Source organism: Sylvia atricapilla, chromosome 14 (assembly GCF_009819655.1).
Source record: "Sylvia atricapilla isolate bSylAtr1 chromosome 14, bSylAtr1.pri, whole genome shotgun sequence".
NCBI classification, from domain to species: Eukaryota; Metazoa; Chordata; class Aves; order Passeriformes; family Sylviidae; genus Sylvia; species Sylvia atricapilla.
Genome location: NC_089153.1, coordinates 10,381,304 through 10,396,888, shown reverse-complemented (window position 1 = coordinate 10,396,888; position 15,585 = coordinate 10,381,304). Strand labels below are relative to the sequence as shown.

The 15,585-nt window shown below is 39.5% G+C and overlaps 1 protein-coding gene across 1 annotated transcript in view; it reads right to left on the bottom strand.

The window, feature by feature from the left end:
* The window catches only part of SPOCK1 (SPARC (osteonectin), cwcv and kazal like domains proteoglycan 1), a 272,090-nt gene that overhangs the window by 114,937 nt on the left and 141,568 nt on the right, over positions 1 to 15,585 (bottom strand). The window lies entirely within an intron of this gene.

Here is a 15,585-nt window from a genome sequence, read left to right as displayed (position 1 = left end):
TAGGAAAATACACAGGCAGTGGTTGAGGAGCCAGGGTCTGTCCCACTGGAAAGACCAAAGGCTGTCAAGGCTCTTCAGGGATGTTTTGCTGTTGACTTTTGGTGTCTTTTTTAAGCCAGACAGATGAGAAGTATCGGATTCCCTGCCCTTGACATTCCCAGGACACAGAGAGTGAGAGACACCCCCTTAATCCTCTTACTTCACTCTTACTGGAGACTGAGTCAAGGACTGAGGCAGATTTTTGACAGGGATTTAAATGGCCAGCCACAGTTTCCTGAGCTGGCTGTTTCTACCTGGATATTCTTAAACTGCAGACCAGTGAAACACCTTCCTTCTGCAGACCTTTAATGAGTGAGCACCACGTGGAGCGTGCAGGGTCACCACATCATGGTTCCAGTGGCTGAGGTAACTCAAAGGTCACTTCCACACACAAATTTAATGACCAGAACTTTTGCTTGCTTGCAGCTGGCCTTGCTCTGTTGCTGGAGCCCAATGCACATTGCTTGCTTTTGCTGGTGACACATCCTTGATGCAAAATGCTGCATCAACAAAAAATCACTGTGCAAACTGGCTGGGAGCCCAGGGCTAGGAGCTGCCAGGAGCACTGGGCTGCTGGTGAGCACAGCCTGGCCTTGTGCTCAGTGTTCTACCAGCCAAAACCTGAGGAGGGGGGATGTAGGTTTAGCCTGGAAAGTCAATACTAGTTTGGCATGAAATAAGGAGCAAAATTTAGGCCCACATGGTCTATGTGACATCATGCACAGCTACAATACTTAGCATTTTTCCCCTGTAAAATTTACTCCAATTAGTGAATCCATTTTAGGAACTATTTAGGTCTTCTAAGGCAATAAAAATGCACACAATTCTGAAATAGCATCACACTATACATTACTGGTAAAAGTAACACAACTTCCAAATATTTTGCAATTGAAAAATTGTCTATCCAAAAAGAAAAGACACTGTTGAATAATGATCAGTTTGATGGAAAGCAGTGGGAAAAGATGTGGTTGGAAATCCCAGCCATCATTGCCTTTCAAACCAGGCCTCAACTTCCTATAACTTGGCGACTTGCTTCTACCATCTGAAAATAATACTAATGTTGACAATAAAAAATAAAGCAACTGATGTATTGTGTTGGATGAATTATTTTATTCATGGTGGAAAACCTCAGGAAAGTCCTTAAATGGAACACATCATAGAAACATCATTTATTATTCATTACAAACAGTCCTTACGTGCAGTTCAAAACAGTAGTTTATAAAATACAAGCCAAACTGTGGACTTCCTCAGAAGACAGCAAAAACCTCACAATATGGATTGTTATTTCTTGAGATTTTTTTTCCCACTTATGCAGAATGCATGACCCACATGAACATAAAAGTTCAAATCAGGGATTTATATGGATTTATATGTCTGAAAAGTTCCTCAACATGTTAAATACATTTAGAAGTTTGTTCTACTGCTAAGCAAGACAAGCCCTAAGGAGAGCTTGTAATAAGAAACAATTTCTGAAATATGCTAATCAAAGATCATGCTTTGTTAATCAGATTTCTACATGACTAGGAGCAGATGCTCATCATTGGAAGAAGAACACACCCTTGGGAATAAGATGAAACATAACAACCATATTTGTCATTACAGTCCTTTTTGTCCTAAAGCAGTGAGTATGAACTCTTTGAAAATGAAGAGCTGAAAGTACAAATATATAAATAAAGTGAGAAGAAGATGTTACTTTCTCAGCTTGAAAGGAAAACCACAACCATCCCTTCTCTATGTCAGGGAGACTGCACTCAGCTCTGTCTGCACAATAATAACAAAAATAACTTAAGCCTGGCATTGAGATGTGAGTGTTTTTCCACTTTTTCTTTAGGCTGAGTCTGAGGGTGAAACTGATGTAATTAATTACTTTAGAGTAGTTTACCATTCATTCAACATTTATGTAGGGAGATATGTATCCAGCCAGTAATGGAATTAAATGTTTCAATTGGACAAAAATTCTTTGATGAAAACCCATTTCAGTCAGCCCACCTATCAGTTTTTGAACCTAGGCTCCATGATTTCCTCTTTTGGGCATTTCCCATGGATACTGGGTCTCCAACGGAAGGATCCATCCCAGGAGGCAGCTGATGGAAATGTAGTAGTGGACATCTCAGTATAATAATTTTCAGAATATTCTTATTATGGAAAAATGTGGGAAATTAGAAAATTTCATCTTGGCTCATGAATCTCAGTCTTCCTCACTTCACATCCAGATGTTTCTGCTGCTGACATTTGCTTTCTGGGAATCCATACTGGTACTCAGAGCTGAGAAGTCTCTGAGCTGACAGTACAAGGGAAGAAGTGAATAGAGGTGCAGAATTCCTGTCCTTTAGCAGTCTTTTTTTTTTTTAATAGCTTTTAATATGCAGGGCAACCTAAGTTCTCTCTTAAAACTATACACCTTCTATTGTAATCTCAGAGAGAGACCAAAGTAATTGGTAAACACCAGGGACTGCAGTACTGCATCAGCCTCCTAAAAGCCTCCTAATGATATGGTGACATTGCTTTCCAATACCAAAAGGTTTACAAACACCAACTGCATCCCAAACCTCTTCCTGTCCCACCTCCACACAGCAGAACAGAGACCTTTCCCTTAAGGACTGAACACACTTTCCCCTCCTTGCACCATCCACCAGAGCTGTGGCTTTGCAATATAAATCAGTGTTGGACAAAGACCTACCAACAGTGTCTGAGATACTTTTCTATTACATTTCACGTTCTTATTTATTGCCACAATAAAAAAAAAGACTTATGACTTGCAGGAAAATCTTAGTTCACTCAATGGCAGTACAGGGGGAAGTTGCTCTGTAAGGATGTAGCTCCATATGTTGTGCCAGTGGGTCACCATGTTAATCACAACAGGGAGAATTTGCTTTTCACACATCTGACTTTAAAAGGGTGATAACAAATAAACACTTTCAGTGTCTCACAGCAATGAATGTGTAATCCTGCAGAAACTGTACAACTAGTTCAAAAAAAGATATACGAGCTTGATTCTGTTTTTTATGACCATTCTTCAGGGGGAAGAGAGTATTTTCAAAATGTAGCTGTTCAGTGAAGCTGAAATGAACTGCACAATCAAAAAGAGATGGTGTTATGTAAATATTGGGGGGGTTGTTTTTAAAATTGCCTGCCAATAACTACTATGATCAGTCCATGACAAAATACTCCTCCATAATGCAATGTCAAGAGCAGTTGCTTTTATGCAATCCCCTCGGAACTGTTCTGACTACACAAGGAAAGAACATCTGCTGGGAGAGGTGTGACGAAACGGAAAACAAGTCCTGCTGTCCTCAATGGAAAGATCCTAGTCTGTATTTTAACACAACAAAGATTGATACTAAAGCTAAGTCTCTCAATTAAATGATGCATTACATTATATGTGTGCATTTCAGCATCATTACGTGTTGCTTGGTTCCAGCTGTACTCCACAAGCAGGCAGAAGGGAAGCAGAGGTCCTGGCTGTAGAGGCCAGGAAATGGGTAGGGAAGGGAAAGGCAGGAATGGGAAATCTGTGGACATGAGCAGGCAGTGGGCAGAAGGCTCTGACTCTTCCTCCCCACTCAGCATGAAGCTCAAACGGCATCCAATTTCAGCCTTCAGACCTGGGAGGGAAGGTCTCAAATCAGCTTTGTGTGTCCACTGCCAGCAGAGTGAGGACCAAAGAGAAAGTGACTGAGGCAGCTGAGTAGTGCCTTGGGGGAATTTTACTCCATGCTTCCATGAAAACCATCATAGAGCAAATGTGAAGGAGCCACTAAGCCAGCTAAAACATGATAATGAAAATTCCTACAAGCTGCTCCTGATTTTTTCTAGGGAAAGGACATGTTTTCAACACATGCTGGCTAAGACCAGCTTTTTTTTTGGCTTTCACATTTTGGTTATTTGAAGTACACCACACCCTTCCCATCAGAGTTAGGGCTTCATCAGCTTTATGATGAATTGATGCTATTTTTTCTAAGGTGAACAAGGTAACACAGATTAACTTAAAGAGCACTTCTCTATGAAGGCACCGTAAGTTTCCAGTGCTCTGGTGGTAAACTTGAACCACTTCATGTGCTGGGGTTACACTGTCACTGGGGCTCCATCCAAGTGCAAGTGGACTCTTCCATCCCCCTGGAATGGACAAGATGTCCCAGGAAGCTGTGGATGGAATTCCAGGCTTTTACAGCCATTCAGAAGACTTAGTTCTTTGTTGGAGCTGAGCTGTAACACTTATTCTCACAGTTGAAACTGTTAGTAATTCTGGTCTTTCAAAGTGTCATTTAACAAGAGATTACAAGACCCACCCACTGTATAAATGTAAATAACACCAATGGTTTTATTCTGCTTCTGCAAATCCTGGCATAAATCATTCAGCTTCATTATGGAGTAAATTTGTGTTAGCCCACTCCCAAGTTTAGGAGAGAACATGTCCTCCAACCACCAGCTCTGATATTTAGGTCTCTCTCTCTCTCCTTAAAGCAGTTTGGATAGAGAAATCAATTCAGCTGAAAATTAATTACTGAATGTTTCAAACATGTATGTGAATTATTTTCAATAAATGGAATTTCCCAAGGCACTTAGGCAATAACATCTCAAACTGTCAGCATTTGCTCCATCCCTGTGTGATATTTTTGTACAGCTTTGTTTTGGAACACTCTAACATCCGAGTGGCTGGAGATGCTGATACAGTGCACAGAAACATCTATTTTAATTTTTACAGGCACTTTAAAAATCACTTTTTATAACTGACATATAATTGCTTCTGACATTGCTGAGGGCCATCCAAGGCAGAAGATGCTTCAAAGGACTCTGCAGATTTCCTTTCTGAAGCAAAGGATAAGAACCCTTGGTATTTAAATTAAATTTTTTGACGAATACACAGAAATTCAATGCAGTGGGAAAAAAAAAAAAAAAAAAGTGGGGGAAAGAAAAGAGAAATAGGACAGGACTGGAAGTTAGGAATTGTGTTTCCACTGGTGGGTGTGATAACTCCCCTCAGCTCCAAGCACTTCCACTACAGGATAACTTGTGCTTGCACATGTCATACCTGAGGCTGTGTTTCTGCATATCCCAGTGAGCTGAAGACTTTAAAAACAGACTTTAAAAAGGCCCCTGACAGAAAGGCACTGGTCAGAAGTTACACTCAATTATTTACTCCTGGAAGTAGTGGGGGCATAGAAATCACCCCATTCTCTGGGACTCAGAGGGCTTTGGCAAATGTTTAATGACAGCACCTCTACAGCTCCTGGTTTAGAGTCCCCAAACCCCCAGCTGGTCCAGCTTCAAACTTGCTGGGATGGAAGGGAGAGCGTCAAAACACTGCTCTGATCTTCAGCAGGTGGAACGGGAGGAAATGCTGAAACCTCTGTGTCTGCCTTGCAGGGAGTGCCCAGCTCTGCAGGATGTGCTGTAAGAGGTCCTCAGCACAGGAGCAGAGCTAAATGCGACATTTCCTCCCCCTGCTCAGCTCTGTGTGTCCCCTCCCCATCCCCGGGAGGAGCCAGTCTCTGTCCCCAGGCTGTCCCAGTGATGTCCAGCACTGTGGCCTTTCCCTGCTCTGTCCAGGCAGGTTGGGAGAGCCTCTGCTGACCCATGGGTACCTTGCCAGCCCCTTTGGAGTGAAACACTCTCCTCTGACTGCCACCTTCATTTTCCTGGAAAATGAGTGTCAGGAAAAGAGAGACAGACTGGGAGCTCTGCACTGCTGGATCGGGCTGGCTGGTAACACCTTTCCACAGGATTCCAAGCCAGATTTAAGTTTTGTAAGAAGCTGAGACTGTGTCTTGCATATCTGTCACTGAACTGGGTCCTGTGACACCGCCTGATCCCCTGAAACCTCCAGATCCCTGTGCCAGAACAGAACTCTGTTTCTTTCCAAATGCCTGAATGATTTTATTCTCTTTGCTGCTAGGAAAATCCTGAAAATAAAACTAGAAAGGTTTAATAATGTCATAAATAAAGCCATACAAAAGACTCCATATCATCATAAATAAATGAAGAGGAGAAAGTATATTTAATTTAACATTGAGATTTCTGAATGCTTGGACTTAACAATCCCATGGAAAGTTTGAAACGCTGGATATAATTTTTCCTGTGAACTGACATAGATTATTTCTGCTTTCTGTTACACTGGAGTAAATTATAATTTATTTAGTGGGATTTCATTTAATACAAATTATTTAACTCCAAGGCCAATGAAAACAAACCAGGTTATACCTTCTTCAGAAAACAATATTTGAAATTATTCATGCATAATTAAAGATATACCATTCCCATTTCAGATTAATACAAACATATATTTTAACGTACTCGGAGAGAAATTGCATTGTATGTTGTGAAACACTTCTGTGATACTTTCAAAATTGTTGCAATTTATACTTTAGCTGAAGGAGTAATATAATGGATAAAAATTTGCTGTGATTTAATTCAGATAGCTAACTCGTAACTGAACCCTTTCCCAACTCTGATTAAAAGCTATAATGAAGTTTAATAGTGTGAACTATGACTAGAAAAAAAATAATTGAAACAATGGAGAACTCCTCCGTATTTTTTTACAGAGGAAAATATTTAACCAATCAAATTTTATTATTCAATAGCTTTTTTGTCATTAAATCTCATTTCAAAACATGAACAACATGCATATCTTTTAATGATTATTTTTAGAGGTAATGCAGAAGAAAAACGGCATCACTGTTAATACTAATTCCATCAGCAAATAGTAAAAAATAAGCACCAAACTGGTTTTTACAGATCAGTATTTCAGTATGCATAATTACAACTCTTTTCTAACACAGCACTGTAGAGAGCTAAGCAAGCAATAAAAATTCTGGTTATGAATTCTCTGAAAGGCTGACGAGGTTGCTCTATTTGTCGACAGACTGAATGTCAATGTTGTTACAGTTACAGCAATTCCCAGCCAGGCTGCTGCCTATCTCCACATGCCTGTATTTAAATGGGAAATGAGATAAGACATTCTGCTCTGGAAATGAGAAAAACTCTTACTTTTTTTCCATTAAGTTCTTACGCTTCTTTTCTAGGATAAATGAAACAGAATTTGGCTCCAAACATTATCAGCTATTGCATATAAAGTTTAGAAGCTTGTCCCAGGAAGTGCTCAGGAGCAGGTTGGATGGGGCTTGGAGCAAGCTGGTGTCCCTGCCCATGGCAGGGAATAGAACTGGATGATCTCTTAAGGTCCCTCCCTTCCCAAAACATTCCATGCTTCTGTGATTTTCTAGCTAAAGAATAAGCTAGAACACTGATAACAATCTTTGAAACAATATGTCAGGGATCAATTCCCAAAGTTGCACTTTTTCTTAGCGTTCTTAGCACCTTAGTGCACAGGCAGGATCCATCCTACTCAATAGGCCAACAACAAAACACTGTCTACTTGTTCCATCATTGCCTTTTTTATCCCTTGGGATAAATGAGTTTGCCACTCTGTGCCTCAGGATTTTTTCCAGCATTTAAAATGGAGATAGCAAAACTCGGTGTCTAGAAATCCGCCTGGGCCCCTTGGAAGGCAGCACAGAAAGGGGAAGGAGCCTGAGGATGACTTGTAAGGGAATGATTTCAGAAGAGCCAAACTGCAGAACTAAGAGCCGTTTCCTGTTCGTTTGTGGCAGCCTGATTGTCTCCATGGAAACGTGGGAAAAACACTTCATCTTCGCCATCAACAGAAGATTTGTCTCCATATTACATTAGTTTCAGTGTGCACTGAGCAAAACAAATACTAAAATAAAAGGCTCTTGAAAGAGCGATTTCATTATGAAAAGAGCAGTTTCAGTCCTATCATGTGGAAGCACCTCCTGCCAAGGTGATACTGCTGTGGAAAACCTTGCAAGATGGGCAGTGTTCCGTGGAACACCTCTGGATTAGGCAAGGAATGGAAAAATCACATATTTATATGTTTACAGGTAAAGAATTTATTGTCAGAAGCCACTAGAATTATTTAGTTAAGAATCAAAAATACCCTGAATAAATGAGTGCTGCTTCTGCTTCTGCTGCACGTGGCTTGTACTTAATCTAGAAACAGGAAACACATCAGAAGTGCAAATTGGCTGGGGCTGAGTGGTGTAATAGATTGTTGCCTAATGGAATTTTCATTGCTTCTAAGAGGAATTACCTAAGCAGGAAAAGATGAAGCTTCTCTATGGATAATCAATTAGTCATATAATTGATATCTGGAGGAGGTTTAAATGGGAAATAAATGAAAGGACAAACACCCAGCATGCCTGATTCTAAAGTATAGTGAAGATAAATACAGCAAAGAGAATTCCTTCCTCAAGCATGAGTTTAATAGGAACAAGTTCTGGGAAAACCAGTATCTGATACCATTCCTCACTCCAAAGTGCAAGAGAGAAGCTCGAGCGTGAAACAAAAAAATGATGAAAATTCCTAAATTACAAAATCATTTTGTAAAAATTAACTCCACTCTGCTGGAATTGATCAGTAATTGCTGGAATTGTGGTAAAGGTAGACACTTTGAGACTGGGAGTCTCTAAACAGTAGAACACCAGTGACTTTTCTGCACAGAATCAGATGGAAGGGTAAAATTAGCAGGTGACCTCAGGAGTGGAAAAAGCAGATTGTCAAATGGGCTGGAAGACAGAAAGTGGTCACAAGGAAGAGCATTAGCATTGCAGGTGAGAGGTGTTGAGTGGAATGACAGCAATAGAAAGATGAAGTCACAGGATTTGTACCACACTGCTGAATTTATGTACAGAAGGAAAAAAAAAATAAAAAAAAAATAAAAAAAAATCCAAGATTGGGTTCTTTCTTCAGTTTTTTTTTCTTGCTACAATTTAGATGCTGGCACCTCATAATCCAATATTTAATTCACACAACCTGAAGTTCCTATCTTGGTTTTGAGAGCTCAAAATTAATTTTTAACAACAAAAGATCACCTCTAGAGAGCTGCTGCTAATCAAAGCTGTCTTTATATAGTTGTCTGACAAATGCTACAATTCTTGTCTTATTAATGCATTGCAGGGCATTTTGATATGTCTTTTGATAAGTGACAATAATTTTTAAACACACAAACCCAATGTTTAGAGTGTTTTCAAGGAAGTCATAGTTTAATTAAAATGCTTTACATTTCTCAAAAAAAAAATTGCATTTATGAAGATATCATCTGACAGAGCAGAAATGCTTTTTCTCTTGCCAATATTTAGCCAAAATAATTCTGAAAGAAGACCCTTTATGAAGAATTAAAGTTTCAACAGTTCCTTTCTCGAGTAACTGTGTGGAATAACTAAAATGTTGTTTTGTCCTTTTCCTACAGAGAAAGAGCTGAAGCTGCCTCAGGCAATACAACAGCAAACTCTGTAACCTTGCACTCAGCATGGTAGCTAAAATTGACTTCTACAACAGAAGAACAACTGTTCATAAGAGAATTACTTGATTTCTGGAACACCTAGGCAAGAACTGCCTTGGAAAAGAGTAAGCTCCCTGAGTTATGAAGTCAGACTGAATTATTCAGGGTTCCTGCTCTTTTTATTAGAGCAAAGATAAAACAGAGTTCTAATAAAAAGGAACCATAAGTATCAGTAAAGCTGAATAATTCAAACACAAAGTAACAATGGAATTGGAAACTGGGGTTTACTGTCTTTCAGGGAATATATATATATATATATATATATATATATATATATATTATATTTTATTTCCAGAGTCAACTTGTCTGATCTATCTCTTGACATATCTGGAGGCATTTCCCCAAATACTTTTCTGATTCCAAACAAGATCCTTGTGGAAAAATGACAATCAGAAACAGAAATGGCACAGCTGTGACCTTAATATTAAGGAAATTAAAAATTTTCATTTGTAAAATTTGCTATGTGAGATGTCGAGAAAACACAAATTTTATTGCAGCACAATTTATCCATTCCACTGCTTCTTTTGCAGAATATATTTCTATTTGCTTTTAATCAGTGAATTGCCATTTTAATACATCACTACAAAGACATCTTCTGTACTTCTAGAAGAGGTTGGAGCAAGGTGTTCAGTAAAAAAGACTCTCAGTGAGGGCATATCTAATATCTTTGCTCCTTTCTGCTTCCTCCTTCCTACTCCATAGGGTTTGCAATAAGCCCCTGTGATATTTGGGCTGACACTGAGCTGGAAAATGAGTTTAGCTTGATTTTGCCATAGACAAACATTAAAATGTGCTCAGAGAAAATGTGTTTGTCTGACATGAATACTGAATTTGCATTTATAATTTGGGCAAGATCATTTTCCAGCTGATTTTCCAGCACTTTCCAGGATATAGATGCTGACAGAAAGCCTAACTCAAAAATTTTATCCACTCGAAGTCACATCAGAGGAAAGACTGAAGACAATCTGAACATGCCAGGAGTGCAGAAGGGAAAAAAAATAACTGAGAGCTTCATGCTCTGTGCTCTGACCCTTTTTCAGCACTTGGGATATTAAAGTAACTTTCCTGATATCCAGAGGTGGGGAACAGCTGTACAAACTAATAATCCTGAGCAGCAGTTAAGTTCCAGTCCAATCCACCCCATCACAAGAAGCACTGGCACATCAGCTTCAGCTGCTGCCACAGAGGCAGCCTCAGTGTTGGTACCATAAAGTTCATCAACAGCAGGGTAAAAATGTAATTCTGCCCTTGTAACTCTCTCGAGAGCTCTTATGTTATACATCACAATTTGGAGGCAGGGAGTCAGCGTTTCAGTTCAGGGTGTTTAATTCAGCTCCTCACTTTAACCATCCCTTGCTTAGACAGTACATATGGATAAAAAAGGTAAAGACATCGAGAAAATGTAATTAAAAGAAATATCAGCATTTTAGTGTATTAGTCCATGTGCATGCCTGCTTCAAGTGAGTTATGAGGAAATATCACAAAAACTCAGATTAAGCTACAGTAACAGGCTTTGTACTAATGTGCAAGACCTAATGAGGGAATTCCTTTCTCTCTTTCTCACACAGTATCAATTTCATGCCCTATGGATTTTTAAATGGCCCACAAATCTTCGTGATTTTTTTTTCTCTAAAGGAAGACTGCCATAGGAGGTTTTTTAATGTGAGTTGAACAGTCAATAACAGTCAAGATATTTATTAGGCATAATGGGCTCCTGGAACAGGAGCAGATTCTGTGTGGGACATGGCAATTAGTGAGTGTGTGCAGCCCTTACTACTGTTCCCAGTCTGCTGAACTGGATGGTGCCACATGGACATTCATATATAGATTGATTTTTTCAAGGGCTTGGCAAACACTTCAGAACAGCAGGTGTCAAACTGCCAATGTCATTGTTTCCAAAGAAACATCCTTCTTTCCTCCTTCCAGTGGATTGTCTCAGCACCTCCTCCTTAAAGTTTGCTATCAAGCTAATTAATTTAGCAGTCTCCCAGGCTGCAGGATGATTTGAAACTCAGCATGTTCTCCTACTGATAATTTGCTAGCATGTCTAAATTTCACATCACTTAACTATGTTTTCAGGTCGATTTCTGGATCATTTGGCTTTAGAATGAAGCAGGATAAAGCCAAAAGGCGGCAGCTAAAAGTCTTTACTGACCCTTCTTATTTCCTTGAAGCCTGAGAAATCAAACAGATGAAGAGGAAGCTTGGCAGGCTCATGATACAAATACAGAGAAGTGAAGTGTATTTTTACCGACAGTGGACTGTCAGGTTTTTATAGTGAAATAAAATGAACATATAGTTGCTTCTTTCTGTGAGTAATCTGAAATAAGGTATTCATCCGGCTTAAAATCCCAGAGTGTTACAGCTGGAGTGCTGATCCTTTAAAATGCTGTTTATCCACAACTTCCTCTGCTGGCATTGACTGGCAATTAAAAATTGCTATAGAAATGTCATCATCCATGAAGAGCCATTACCTGCATGGGAAGTACTAAGTGCCTCCATCAAAGAATGTGCAAATTTGCAAATGGCCATGTTTTTATAGATACTTATCTTTTAATGATGAAACACCAGACATTATCATACACTGGTGGAAGCTTTGACACCTTTGGGATGAGGCTTTCACTTTCTGCTTTCAAATGGGCTTTGCTAAATGAGTCATAAGACAGAACCAACAGGAAAGTAGGGAAATGCTTATCTACACAGTAGCCTTGGTCACTTAGAGGATTAAAAGACTTTATTGTATTGCTGACACATTTGAGAAAAAAATGCACATCAGAAAATAACAAATGGAAATACAATAGCAGACACAAACATTCTTGCCACCATGAAAAAGCTGATAGCTGAGCAATACATATCACTGCTCCCACTATGTTTTAAAAGAAAAAAACCTAAACCAAACAGTAGGGACAGGTTGGGTCAATGATCCCATCTCTGCATGCTGTTATGGTGCCAATATCTTTGTCTCTCATGCTTGATAGAGCTGTCAAAAAGAGGAGACTGAAACAGCTAGAATCTTTCATTCTCCTGTAATGAATAATTCACATCTCTGTTATTTGCTTGAACTGCTGAATGCTGGGCCTTACAACCAGATAATTAAGTAATAAAGAATAGGGAATTTTTTGCATGCTTCACTTACCAGTTCCCCCAAATTCATGTAAAGATGACAACGTGCATTCATAAACGTGCATATACACAAGCAATGTAGGAAGAATGAATTGTAAAAGCATCACATGACTGCTAACATCTAGATAATGCACATTGCTTCCAAATGATGTTCACGTTTGTCCAACACCACACCTGAGGATTTGCCATTAAACTGTCTGAAATGATCCCACATGGAGATGAAGAAACCTACAACTGATCACAATGTCTATCAGAACAGAAGCTTTGGGCCCTCCCCAAGAAGCTCAGCTGGAAGCCACTTTATTACATTAGATTACACATTATATTAGAGTTATATAAGAGTTATATTAGAGTTACACATTATATTAGAGTTATATAGAGTTATATTAGAGTTATATTATCCATCAACACCTAAGAACTTCTAGACTCCTTTTACTATTTTCTTGAGATTAATTGTGCCTATTATCACCTACCCTAGGTCAGATTGTGAGAATATACAAATGCACAACACAGCCTTTTTTAGTTTTGGTGGGGAAAGATAGAAAGTCCTTAACAGAGTATTGCTGCTCATTAATGACATCTCAAAAGCTGTGTCCACACTCCCATGTCAAGTTTCTTCCCCTCTAGCACCAAGAATATTCTGACTCCAGTATAAAACCTAGTCGTAGTGCCTGTCGTTTTAGTAGAAAGGAAAGAGTGCATTCAGTATTTTGGTAACATTTGAAAGAAGTATCCCAGATAAAATTAGTACATTGCAGAGAGAGGGAATAGGGCATGAGGCCATCTGTCTTCAGCCAGAAACTGGTAAAGGCTTTCATGGGGGTACACTGGGGATCTGGTTTAAGTGGACTGGCAAGAGAAGGAAACAAATGAGAAACAGTTAATGAAGCAGAATGTGAGCGAGCATCAACCAGTGTGATGACTCTGAAATAAAGATACGTGCTCTTCCTGTAGGAATTACAGACTCCTGAGGCAAATCTTTAGCAGAGAACTCCTACATGAACAGCCCCCAGGGAGCACTTAGTGTTATGTGAAGAACAGAAGGCTTCATGTACTGATAACTGTGCATTTTCCTGTGGAAAAAAAGCCCAGACCTAAAAAATATCCATCAGCTAATGCTCTTGGAAATGCATGAGAGAGAGAGAGAGAGAGAAGTACTAAGAGACAGAAATACCAGAGATTCTTTCTGACTGCTATGCCTTCTGTGGGCTCCCTGACCCCACTCCTATCTCTAGCACACACATTACTCGAGAGCTTGCAAAGCCAACTGAAGTACCCCATAAATGCTGTTTCTCAGCATGTCAGTATGTTTTGGTACTTGAACCACAGGTTGTCTGCTTGATGACATAAAATAATCCTAATTTTCCCCTCTACAGTTTTGCCCAGATCCCATTTGCTAATTCAGCTTGCAGCCAGCATTTAATTTAAATCTAGGCTGTATCCTCTGCTTTGAGGAAAGACTTGCTCATCTTACTTGAAACAGAGGATTCAATATCCAATTAACTTTCTGAAAATCTAGCTGCTCCCCAATTTTGTGAGTTGGAGTGAATAAGTGCTAAATTTACTTACCAACACAATCTTTTATTATAACTTGACATCCTATCTCATCAGCACTGCCTTGAAATATTGACCTGGGAAACCATGCTGACGTTTAATTGGGGTGGGTGTGGTGGGAATGTGTGTGAGCAGAATTTCATTAATTAGCACCTACCTAGTTACTTTTCCAAGAGGGAACAAATATAAATGGTATTACATTTCCTAGTTGGCCCTGCAAACAGCACAAAGGCGAGAAACAGAATCTATATCCCAGTATGATTTAAACTCCCAGACTGTAGGAGAACACTTAATTTCTGATGTAACTAAATACTTCAGTCTAGTGAAATCTATAATCTGCAGTATCCCAAGTCACTTAGGAATCACAAACCCCATCTGCCCACTCTCCAGATAAAAAGTGTGAGTTGTCCATGGTAACTGAATAAACCCTTCTGCCCTGCAGGACACCATGAGCAGCACACCATCCCTTTGCTCCTTCAGCTGAGGGCTGGGAAGTTCAGCTACAGACAGTAACTTAAACTGAATTAACCAGGTATCTGAAGATCACATGAACATATCCAGAGATTTCTATTCAGCTCAAGAAATAGGATCTTGAATCTACAGAATCCACAGAATAATTAGAATTTTATTTTGGTACACTATGTATAAAACAGTACCAACAATGACTTCCCCTTAGCCTTGAATTTACTGTTCTGAAAGTTGTACCAAAACCAGTTGGTCAACTGAGCACACCACTGAAAATCCATGTTATCAACAGGTTGCCTACAAATCTAGGAGGAAATGAGAGGAATGAGCTGTATTTACTGAAGGGTTTCATATTGCAGTATGTGAAGAGTCATTGATGCAGTAGAAGGGAGAACTCCACTTAGAGGATGTGGCCACACCAACTCTTGGGAAAGAAACACGGGCGTTGGAAGATGTTACAAAACCGGGTTTGCAGAGCATGCATCAAACACAGAAGGTGTGGAACCTTGGCATGGATGTGAGCTGTGGCAGGTAAAGCCAGATGGTTGTTTTGAGAGCCCTTGAAGTGATCGTGATCCTACCTGTAGTCTGGCCCATGAACATACATTTTGTCATGTTGGTGTACAAGAGAAAGAATGATATCCCTCATTAATACAAATTGAACTTTCAGGTCCCAGCAACTCACATTAGAAGAGGCTCTAAGGATGTGTGGCCAGCCCTGAGGAATTACTCAGGTTATGGCCCTAATTAATATTCTCGTGGTCAGTTTTCTAATTGTGTAAGGTTCAGAAATTTTCATTTCCAATACAGGGCATTTAGACTGTTTAGAATATTCACCAGCTACAAAACCTGGAAAAATATATCGATTGGATATTCTTAAGTCTTATCCTGTAAGCAAAATGCTATTGCTGTAAGGTACTGGTAAAACACACAGATTACACCATGAGTATTCTTGTTGAACAGCTGAAGTTGTGTTTAAGAAAAAAAGGGGGCAAGCTTGTATGCTATGGCTTTCATTAGCATGTGGTAGGGATACAAGATGA